Source organism: Colius striatus, chromosome 8 (genome assembly GCF_028858725.1).
Source record: "Colius striatus isolate bColStr4 chromosome 8, bColStr4.1.hap1, whole genome shotgun sequence".
Classification (NCBI taxonomy): Eukaryota; Metazoa; Chordata; class Aves; order Coliiformes; family Coliidae; genus Colius; species Colius striatus.
In genome coordinates, this window is record NC_084766.1 from 33,014,182 (window position 1) to 33,026,446 (window position 12,265).

At 43.1% G+C, this 12,265-nt stretch overlaps 1 long non-coding RNA gene across 1 annotated transcript in view; it reads right to left on the reverse strand.

The window, feature by feature from the left end:
- The window catches only part of LOC133625977 (uncharacterized), a 130,367-nt gene that overhangs the window by 1,679 nt on the left and 116,423 nt on the right, over window positions 1-12,265 (reverse strand). Inside the window, exon 2 of the long non-coding RNA XR_009819200.1 lies at window positions 4,565-4,707. This is a non-coding gene — a long non-coding RNA (uncharacterized LOC133625977). The remainder of the gene's footprint in view (window positions 1-4,564; window positions 4,708-12,265) is intronic.

The window sequence follows — 12,265 nt, forward strand, 5'->3', positions numbered from 1 at the left end:
AGCAGTGCCCTAACCTGAGCCCTGAGGACAGCAGGATGAGTGCCATGTGTATCCTACAACTTTAAGGCCATATGTATTTTGACCATATCAGTTGGTTTTGGTTTTACAGCACAAATACAAACTACAGTGCCACTTTCATTCAGTTTTCCTCAGTCCCGTGGCTGTCAGCCCTTGTGCTGGGTGATGCTCACACAGGTTCTGCACCGCGGGTCCCAACCGAGATGGGCTTCACACCAGCTGCATCCCGCAGCTCAGCCGTCTCACCGGGGCCAAACTGGGTGCATCATTCTGGCTCTCTGGTGGATTTTGGTTCTTTGCAAACAGTTTGATGCATTGAATGCAGTAAAAAGCCGCGGAGGCTGTTTCACAGATGCTGTTTTACAGCCCGTCATTAGATGTCAGCCCGCTCCCCTGGGACCGTGGGGCTGGGCGGGTTCACCAGCTGCATGGGCACATGCAGCGACACGGGCTTATAGGGGAGCATTTGGAAATAAACACACGAGCCTCAGGTTTATTAATGCAAAACGAAGAAGTAAAGCAGCATGTAAATTTTCTGCTGTTTCCTCGTGTTTTCTGATTCGAGCTGCCTCATTATCTGCTGGTAATCTTCCACCAGCCTCCGCCTCCGCTCGGGTGTGCAGGCTATTGTAAGCTCTCTAAAAGTGCCCATTTATCAAACAAGTGCTTCTTGACTAGAAGTAAAAAGGAAACTCGAGACTTTTCAGAGCAGATTTTGTTTGTTGTACCATTATTTCATTCCTTTCTCACAATGCCTCCAGCGAATATGCACGAGCATGAAAACTCTGGTTTCAGTAAAATAAGGCTACGTAATAAAGTACATTCAGTAACGTTTTTAGAGAATCTGCCAAAGCTTTTGTGCTTTCATCCTCGATTCAGGTTCTCCTTTGCACTTTAGCTGAGAATGCAAATACAGAGATGTGTAGATTTTAGACTTCTTTATTTTTTAAGTGAAAAGGATTTTGATATTAACTGATGCCAGCAGGATTTTTCTCAGCAGCGAGGAACTTTTTTTAAAGGGACATTACCAATACATTCAAGTATAAAATTCAGGAAGTATTTGTGAGTTTTTCATGATGGAATGAATAGAATGAAAACTTTCATTCCTGCTAGATGTCCTGGAGGTCAGAGTAAGAGCAGCACTGTGCCAGTCGCAGAGATCTATCAATGTGGCAAAACATTCTGGTTTGATTTTTACAAAAGGGAAGTAGAAGAAAACACAGCATAAACAGCAATGGGCAGATCACCCTGTAAAACCAACTGTCATTGGCCTAGAGGTGGAGCCAGTCGTCTGCAGGGCTGAACACAGAGAGGAACGTTTTCTGAGCAACAATTCAGGAAAACTGTAGGGAAAAAAATCCACATGAGTCATGTATTTGCTTAAATATTTGCTATGTGTGTGTGATACATCCTCATCAGTAGTGAGCAGCAGACTACTGGAAGGTTTAGATGACATTTGTGATAGCCACAGGAGAATTTTTCAGGGGAAAATCTGGGAAGGAAGACTGGGGCGGGGAGGAAGAATCATTGCTCAAGCAAAAATAGTATGTGAAGGGGAAGAGAACACATAGCACCTCTCACAGAGAACTCTACTACTGATTACTGTCTTGCACCATGCCTTTAGGCATCAGGCAGCACCTCTCTCGCTGCTTCAAGAACAGGCCTTTGTAGGACAGCTTCATCAGGCAGTGGGAAAGCTTTCCCCATCACATCTTTCATCTGCTTTCACACCCAAGACATTCTAGAAAATCATTTGCATAGCACATATCTGGCTGGTGTGAACCACCAGCACACAGCAACAGAAGAACTGGTGCCCAGTCTGTGGTTTGTATTAGATACCGGCTATCAACTTCCTCATTCTTGGTATCTTCTCAGAAAATGGAAAAATGCCATCCAGAGTTCCTCCTGCTGGAAGATAATGCATGGCTTCACTGTATCTTGAGTTTTAAACTGGACTCCTATCTTTCTATAGCTATAAGTGAGGAAATACTGGCCCATTAAAACTTTTCTTTCCACTAAGCTGTCATGATGGGGAAGGGTTTAATGACAGTCTGCATGGTTTCTTGGTCAGCTTTCAATTCAGTCCTTAAAGGAAGGTTCACCCACATACTCTGCAGGACCTGGTGTGCCACTTTCCTCTTTCCATTCTGCATTGACACTTGCTCTGATCCACTCCAAAATCTCAGCCAGCCTAACTCATACCTCCTCTGTAAACTACTTTAGAGTGAAAGGAATCACACAAATGCAAGGATTTTTACAGGCAAACACAGAAATAACAAATGCAAGAGATTTGAAAGTGTTGTTAGCTAAGGATCAGACACAGATACCAGCCTCTAGCCCTCATGATTACTGATTTTAGCAGCACAGTGAGTGGCTTTATCTTAATCAAACCTCACAATCAGTACTTAAGCCTCATCCTCCTCAGTCTGCCCAGAGCTTGGGCATCATTCACCATGCACAAACTTGTCTTGCCTGGCTTCTTTTCTTGGTACTCTCTAATTTTCTTCCTACTTTTTCACTTATTTCTTCCCTTCAGCCTCTCTTCCCCCACCCAGGTGGTGTTTGTGTGCTCAGCTTAACTTTCCTCCTCCCTTCCTTTCTGGCAGTAATGCAATCTCAACATATCAAAAACTGCAAGCTCAACTTCAAAGAAAGCTTTTAATTTCCCTCTAGACTGACTATGTTATCTTCTTCCCTTTCCTCTTGGGTACAGGCCCATCATCCCACCCAGGTGCTGCCCTGGCTTGGGCCTTCGTGTCCCACATCCTGCTATTCACGGAAACTGGTGCAAGTAACATTTTGGCACACATACTCTCTCACTCATCTAAAGGTGTCTCCTGAGCAGATTCTCTCCTCTTTCCTCAGTTACAGTGCCCTTTTTTTCCCTTCCCCTAAACAACTGTGGTCATGTTTCCCCCTTACCCATCAAACCAACCATGTCACTAAACCGTCTCAGACCCCACTGGAGTTTCTGGACCCCTTTCTTCAGCGTATCAATCACAAGCTTCACTTTCATGGTTCTTTATGATCCAGTTCTTGTCTTAAGTATCAGGAAACCAACTCTGTCCTCCAGCCCCTTCAGGATAAAAGCCCTTATCTCCCACTTGTTAAAACACTCACTTAGGCACCTTTGTGCTTTTTCCCAGGCAGCTTTAAGTATCTGTGAAACCATCCTCATTATCCTTAAAATTCTCCTGTGACATTAGTCAATAAAATCCTTAAGTGCCAGGCTGCTATGTGCTGAAACCCTCTAACACTGGCTCATATTTCCTTCAGTCTCCTTTGCTGTCCATATCCATTCATTAGTTCTTGTCTGACAGTGAGATCTCAGGCACTGAAGGACAGATATCGCCTTTCTCCTTCACAGCCCCCACCAACAATGGGTCTTGATCCATGACCAGCGACTGTGTTACAACAGTACAGGACTAAATCCATCGTCTTTTCCCATCACATCATGCTTCAAACCTTTTTCTAATTGATAGCAAATTACATGTATAACAGTGCATAAGAGAAGGAAGCAATGAGCCAGCAAGACCATCAGTGAACATTATTGAAGACTAATTCTAACTTAATATCCAAATGAAATTTAGCAAAAAAGATGTCAAACTCCCTGACAGCACATAAACAGAAACGTGATAAAAACATGCAAAAGCATTCCTGGGGATTTTTCATATGTACAATAGTCTAAATTCACACCTTTGCTTCTGTCAAGTATCTAACCACTGAATAGACCTTACCACAAAATGAGAACAGAAGAAGGAGGCTTTTAAAGGATTCTAAAATTCTAGCACCTTCTAAATGTCATCTTCCAACGGTGCAAAAAAAATCAAATCCCATCCTATTTTGTGTTTCTTCCGTAGCAATGAGGAATATTAACAGATAATGCTTCATGACAATTAGTTTTTCTGCTCGTGCCACTCCTCCTTGCAAGCTGCTCCTTCCCTGCTTCAAGACTGATTCACCAGGACAGATCTTATTTCTAAATCAGAGACCTGTCCACTTGGCTTCACAGATATCTCTCTTGAAGTCTGAGCAGAATTCAAAGACAATACTCTTTCACATTCATACAGTCCAAAAATATTGTGTTTTCCTTTCAGACAACAATTTCTAAGCCATAAATCTTTTCTAGGGAAACTTTAGGCTGTCTTGACTATAACGGCTGCAGAGCTAGCAGAGCATTCCTGATGCTTTACCCTGCAAAGAGTACCAGTTTGACATATACCTAAGTCTAGAAAAGAGGGACTAAGTTTTTTAATAGCTTAATTCATTGGTGCAATTTCTTTGATATATATAACAGCTGAAAATGTCACCCAGGATCAAAATCATAACAGAGATGCTACAAAGCAACAAACTGAATTGAAAACAATGCAGGAGCAACTATAAACAGAATGAACTTAATTTACAGTGAATAAAAGGACATGGGGCAATAACAAACAAATCACTCCTCTTTATGTGTATTCATTAGTGTGGCTTAAGGCATGTGGAAATTTTACTACAGATCTCACTGCTGCAATGCATAATTAAGAAAAGCACAGAGACTACTTACTGGTATGGCAAGAAATCTCAGCTCAGTGTTATTTCAGCTCTTCTTTCATAGCGTTTTCTTCAAGCATTCTCTGTTGTGGTGCAATGAGAATTGCCATATTGTAGGTGAGATTTTATGTGCTGCTTTGTGAAAGAAGTTAACTTCTGTGGAAAAAGAAGAAAAGGCACAAAACAAATGAAGAAATCACTGCAGGGGAACTGGTTGAATTAGACAAAATGAATGAAATACTTAGTAATCTGTTACTTAAATTTAAAAGGTAGCAAGTTGCCTGTCAGGTGTGTTGCCTTCACAAACAGGAAATTAAGTTCTCTGTAAATAGTTCTTCTGCAAGTGAAATAGGTAAAGGAAAGCCCATATGACAAAAATAAGGGGAATTAGGTCAGCCTCTGGACTCATCCATCAGTGTAAATGCAGCACATCTCCAGCTAACACAATTCCAAAATCATTTAAAGTGATTGTTTCAAGTCAATGTTCTATTGCCCACCTTTCTTTTTGCCAGAGGCCAGAAATAGCACCTCATAATTTATCCTCTATCTCAAACTTTGCAACAGCTGCCCCTTCTGAGCCACTGAACTCAGTTTACTGCATCTGCTTTCAATATACACACCAGAACCATATTTTCTCTATTGCATTCACCTGTCAAAGATGGTTTAAGAAAACACACTTCAGATAATGATAGAAATGCAACATCCACAAGCTCCTGCACTTATACACTCACAAACAGTGAGTTTGTGAACTGTCTTGAAAAGCTTGGAAAGAAAAACAAGTGTATGAGTCAAAGCAAATGCACTTTGGGCAGGTGCCTGTTCTGGGCAACCAGGAGTTGAATTGGACCATGGCTTCTCCTTGCCTTTCAGCATAGATGTAGCATCCTTCCTTTTATAAAAGCTGATTACAAGATCCCAGGTTGCTATGTGTAAGTTCTTCCTTCTCTGCAACTTGCCTGAAAGTCTCTCCAACTTTTCATATTGCCTTAAAGAAATGTAGCCTGATCCAATCAGAGCAACAGGGTGGAAGGGACCACAAAGCTCTTGCCATTTATTATCTATTGTAGGAGTCCGCCTGGGAACACAAACCCAGTCCCAGGGCTCTGTCACACCAGGCACTAGAGAAGAGAGTAATCTAGCTACAAATCTCTGCTCTGCACTATTTACTGAGCAGATATTGAACAGGGTAAAAAGAACAACCCAGACAATGGGAGAAGTCTCCTGACATTGAACCTCACCATACCAGGTTATTTGTCTGTTTCCACACTCTCACCACTCCAAAGTCATAGATTCACAATTCCTGTATGAATGTGCACAGTAAGATTCAAGCAGATGGCAATTGGCATGTGGTGGTTTGAATCCCTTTATGTTGGTATCTGCTTCTTCATCTTTCAAAAAGCAGAAGCAGCAGCCAGTCTGAACTGGAATGCAACCAGCTTCACACTGAAAAGGAAAGAATTCCCTTTTAAGAGGTTACTATCCAACCTCAGCTTTGTTTAGTGCCACCTCCTGAATAGCAAGAATTATGTTTGAAAGGTATGTTCTTTTGAGCAGCTCCTGAATAGGGAAAACTATAGGAGACTGTACATTTTCACAAAGAAAGGATGTGCTCTTCTCCATTTACTGATCCAATGCTCAAAGAGCACAGAAATCACCTCCTGCGGGTGCCAGGCATTGAGAACAAAACAAAACAAAAAAGAAAAATGGATCTTCTGGTAACTATGGAGAGGCTAAAAAAGCGTTTTTCTAGGTCACTGAAAGCAGGCAAAACACAGGAAATTATTTCTATTGCCATTCCAGTCTCCTCTCCACTCCTCTCAAAACATAAATAGTCCTGTGATTCATTGGAAAGCTGCTCTTTTCTTCTTGAATCTTAAGGAAGAATATAATTGCTTTTTCCATATACCAGTAATGATGAGAGAGAGCAAGATGTGCTTTTTACATAAAGCAAGATGTCGTTTGTCACAATTACCACTGCCCGAGTTGGGCAGTTTCTAGTGGAAATGTCATCTTCTCAGTGTGCATTGCAAGGAAGTCAGATAAACACAAGTTGCCTCCTCTTACTTTTACACAGTGTATCAAACTCTAGTTTTCAGGTTAACAAAATCCGTTTCACGTTCTCACAGGAGCTGTGGGTTTATTAAAACATCAGCCCAAAGCTGCTATGTACATGTATTTATGTCCATGTCATGTTAAAAACCAAATTCTCTGTTATCCCAAGTGTGACCAAATCAGTTCCCAGGGACATTTTACCTTTTATAATTCTCTGCATTCTAAGCATATAGATTGAAATAATATTAGAGTAAATATATACCATTTGTTACACCACTGCAATCAACAAATGGAAAGATATATTGGGCTTAAGGGATATGTTTTCAATAGTGAAGATAAGTAGAATCATGGAAGCACAGATTCATTTAGGTTGGAAAAGACTTTTAAGATTATTGAGTCCAACCATTACCAAAGCACTGCCAGAGCCACCACTAAACCATACCCCTCAGCACCTCAGCTTTTAAATACCTCCAGGAATGGGGACTCTGCCACTTCCCTGGGCAGCCTGGGACAGGGCTTGAAAACCCTTTTGGGCTAGAAATTTTTTCCTAATCTCCAGTCTAAACCTCCCCTGGTGGAACTTGAGACCATTTCCTCTTGTGCTATCCTTGTTACCTGTGAAAAGAGACCAACTTCCACCTCACTACAACCTCCTGTCAGGGAGTTGCAGAGTGCTCATGTCTCCCCTCAGCCTCCTCTTCTCCAGGCTGAACACCCCCAGCTCCCTCAGCTGCTTCCCACCAGACTTGTGCTCCAGCCCCTTTCCCAGTTCCAGTGCCTGGGTCTGGACATGCTCCAGAACCTCCAATGAAAGAAGCAGCAGACTCTCTGTTACAAGCATCATCACACAGTAAATTGGTCACACATTCTGGCTGCTGATGCAGTGGTCCTTTCTAGCTTTACGAACAACTAAAAGTTCTCTCTACTGATCATGTAATCTCCCCAACAGTATCTGTTATCTAGCAACAGACCTGCTTGACCTCAATGGCATTCATTCCAAGAGACCTTACATTATGAAATCCCAGGGCTCTCATGCAACAAAAATAATGGTATGCACTTGGTCAACAACAATTTGTTGACTGTCAGTTCCTTCCCTGCAAGGGCTGCGTTGCCCGGTGGCAGAACCCGGTGCCTGTCACACAGGGGTGCAGAGCTGGGACATAAAAGGCAACATGCACTTTTAGTTGGTTTTGGTTTTTTAAGCAGAATAACAGAGTCAGAGTGACATCCCTTTGCCTAGGATGCACCTAGCTGTACAGCAAATACATCAATTGCTGATGTTATCAAAGGAAATAGCATTTCCAGCCACTTGGGAAATATGTCAGCAAAACAAATGGATTCAAATAAACAGCAGCAGAAAGCACATAGAAATATTGATTCATGGCTTTTTATCCTCTGTCCTTATCACATGGTCCCTTTCCAGCACTCAGGCTACTGTGATAAATACCTCCTCCCCTTCCTGTATTCTGGACTGTTGTGAATACACTTTGAGTGATTTTCTGACCAGGGAGGAAAAAGATAATTGAAACAGAGACCCCTACACTTTTTGGCAATTCTGGTTTCAAGCCACTGGCCTGTCCTGCAGCAGCAGACATTGCTTTGAACGGCTCCCTAATACAACAATGACTGATTTGTATCAAGGTGTTTCTCAGTAAAGGCAAGGTATTTATAAAAAACACTAAAGAAAATGTCATTAACAACAGATTCACAGTAGAAATGCATCAAAGGAGGCAAGATCGAGATCTCTATAAAGTGAGCAACAGAAGCAACTGGAAAAGTCCCTTCCATTCAGACAGGTAACCTATTCAAGTCCTACTGAAATCAAAAGTGAAAACAAGTCTTCTGTAGCTTTGGAGAAATAAGACCAGAGATGTCTCTACTGAGTTTATATTTGACAGACAACCTCATCACAGAAACAGTTGCCATCGATTTTAGCAAAGGACAATGCAAGTTTGTAGGTTTGGCTAATGCAAGCAAAGTTAAAGAAGCTCATTTTTTGAATAAACACCACTACCAGAAGCACATTTTTGACACCTAACCACAAAAGCACAGACAAGATGTGCAAATGGGTTTTGTTAGCTGCTGGTTTGTGAACAGCTTAGAGGGAGGCAACAAAGCCCAGCAGAGTCACCATTGCCACTACTTCTCAGTCTAATGCCTAAGTTCAGTTAAGCGTTTTAGGAATATCAAGAAAAGTTTAACTCCTCTCCTGCAGCACACTTAATACCCTGGTTTCTCCAAGCAGAGCAGTGCTGCCAGTTCAAGTCTTGCCTGACCCTCAGATGAGACAATCCATCTTTCAAGTGAAGGCATCAAAGAGATATTGCTGCCCTGATCCCTGTGCCCTGAGGGCACTGCTGAAGGACTTCACTGGTACAGGAAGGGGAAAAAATACCCTTATAAAGGTAAAGAATTGCTTGTGCTGACCTCAGCCTGTTGGACTGGTTACCCTGGCACCCATCTTGTGAGAAGACAGCCCTTTCTGCAGTGGATGAAGGCACAGGCTAAAGGCCCTTCCAAAGCTCCAGTGTTCGTGGCCCAGAGCACAGCTCTTGAGGAGGAACGTGGGGATTTTAGTGAGTTCATGCTGTTCTCCTAAATGATCTGCAAGTGCTTTTTCCCTCACCTCCTACCCTACTTGTCCTTTTCACTGCCATAAAAATATCATTTTGACTGCATGAATAACTGCCCCTGATGAATTTCAGGAGTTTCAGTGCGTGCTTGAAAAGTCATTAGCAAGTATCTATTTGGCCAGTGACAGCTGAAACAGTGAGAAGAGCAATCATTTAATAACAGTTAAGGCTAAATATATTCCTGTACTTTATCATCATTCACTTTCTCTAAATGCATGACACCAAGTAGTAAACACTGAGGAGAAGCACAGTGTGAATTACGTGGTGTGGCAGATATAACCATCAGCAGTGGGCTTTAACATCAAACCAATTCGAAACAGGAGTCTGACAAACAATGTCATGGGATCATCATATGACATTAAAATCCTCATCATATCATCCTTTCACATATGTGACATATTGGAGGCAGCTCTCGGGTAGTCCATAATGGCCCACCTGCCACCACGGTGATATATGCTCTGTATATTAAGGAAATGAAACAGGAATTATGCATGATGCATCATTTCTCTTGCTAGCATCATTGGGCAGGGAAGACTGCAGCACCCTGTCTCTTCAGGATGAAACAGGATTCTTAATGCTTTTTTTTAATATAGAACAGAATTGATGAGAGTATTTCAGTTACCATTCCCACACATCACATCCCTGGATACCAGGGAGATGCACTCAGCAAACAGGGGTGTGATTTGTTTCTAAAGGGATTCGGGGAAAATGGAGATTCGAGTTCACCCCGTGGGTCAGTGAAAGGGATGAGCACAGCTTGCACAGCCCTGACTCTTAGCCAGCTACAAGATCATAGAATCACAGAATCTCAAGGGTTGGAAGGGACCTTGAAAGATCATCCAGTTCAATCCCCCTGCCAGGGCAGGGCCACCCAGAGTAGGTCACACAGGAGCGTCCAGGTGGGTTTGAATGTCCCCAGAGAAGGAGACTCCACAACCCATCTGGGCAGCCCCTGCCAGTGCTCCTTCACCTGAACAGGGAAGAATTTTTTCCTTATGTTTCTTTGGAACCTCCTATGATGATAGACTATCAACCTTTTTGTCATGGATTTCAGTTGTGGGCCTATGGATTATTTTGCAACACAAATTATTCCTACAAATTACAAGTTTGGGGGTGCTGTAAGACCTTGGGCAGCCAAGCTAGATTTCAAGGTTCTTTTGACAGTCAGTGAAGGTGATCTCAGCTTTTCCAGGAGACCACTCATGGCACTTCAGCTCCCCATATAGCCAGCAGAAAGAAATAAGTTAGATATCTAAAAGTAGCCTGTGAACATTCTCCTACATATAGAAATGTTTAATCTGGAGATTCTTGTGTAATTCTAAATATCAATTCTATATCAGTTTTGCAAATAAGCAAAACAACTTTCCAGGATTTGAACTATGTCTCTGCTCAGGTAACCCAGCTCACTGTCTGCAAAAAGAGAAGGGGAGGTGTTTTGACTTTTGGCTCCAGAGGAGTGGAGTAGTTATACTGGGGGAAGGCACAGGAAGCTGAGCATCCCTCTGAGTGAAACATCAGTCCCAGCCTATGCTGTGTGCCTCTCCTAGGGGAAGGCCTGGGACTGCTCCCTCCACCTCAGCCTCTCCTCTAATAGAAAACCTCATATTATTGCCTGTTTTGGCTGCAAATGCCTGTGCAGATGATTAGGACAACCCAACACAACGGTTCGTGACCTTAATTGCACCAAGCAATGCTTTTCAAGCTAACTACCCCAGCTGATTTCAAAGACTGTACCTGGAAAGCACAGCATTTCTTAGAGCAAAGGAAATGCCAGAGTAAGGTGCAAATGCAAGCCAGACACTGAAGGCTTATCCAGGCGAGCCTTCCTGCTGATGGATGAGGATTCTGTCTGAGGACAGACTGACAGCTCAGGGCTGCTGCTGCCTTTGTGTAGGCGTGTGCTAGGACTGGGGAGTCTCCATGCAGGATGAAGGAGATGTCTGACTTCCCTGGCTGGTGCCTCAGTGCTTGCTGCAGCTTACAGACCATACCCTCTGTAGTCACTTCTCTTGGGGGGGAAGGTGAGCTGGTGTTACTGCAATCTACATCAGGCTCCAGGATTTGGAGGCACTTCATAGCCTGCTCCACCCTTTCTCCTATGACTGATCCAACATTTGATGATGGAAATTCTGTCTGTGCTTGACTCAGTTCTCTAACTCAAGATCTAGAGGTCTTCCAGCAAAAGGGAGTGGATCTCAGTTCAGCTTCACTTGTCATACAACATTTTTTAAGCCTGTCTCTCTTCAGAGCCCTACACACCCAAGCAGCCCAAGCAGCCTGGAAACCCATCCAACCACATCTGCCTCTAAGGCAAAGCTGGATCAGCTTCCAAGAAAATGCCGTGGTGAGCCTAGCCCAGGGGGATGGAGAGGAATCTCAGCAACCTGCCATGAACAGAGTGGCCTCATCTTGTTTCAGTATAAAGACATGCAAGGTTTGGATTGCTAGAAGGCTACCTTGTCTCTATATTTACAGGCAATTACACATAGCCAAGCTTTTCAAGAAAAAAAGAAGCAAAGCAAAACCTGTGGCCTTCTCTTTTGGGTGGCTCTGCTGTTCAACCTGCAAGTTAGAGAGGTGAAACACCAGCCAGACAGAAATCCTCCCTGACTCACAATGAGAGGATCTTGCACCACTTCAAGCAGGTGCAACAGACCCAGCAAGTGAGAAGACACAAATCCAGAAGGACAAGATCTGCTTAGAAAACCACACTATGTGTAATGAAATAACAGCCTCTTCCTTTCCCAGTCGTGCTACCTAACTTTGCCTCAAAAGGGGGAAATTAGACCTGAAAAGGTTCCATCTGACTTCCCAACCAAAACACACACTTTTTTCTTTTCCCTCCTCCAGGCTCTGCTCCTTCCTTATTCCAAGGATGAAGCTGGAAGAACAAAGAGGTTGCCACTACTCCCTGACTGAGAGCCTTCCACACCCTGTGCAGGTTGGAGCAGCTTGTGGAGGCTCCAGCTTACTCCCTTGCAGTAAGATAACTGAAGTACCTCATACCAGTAGAGAATGAAGAGAAGTAA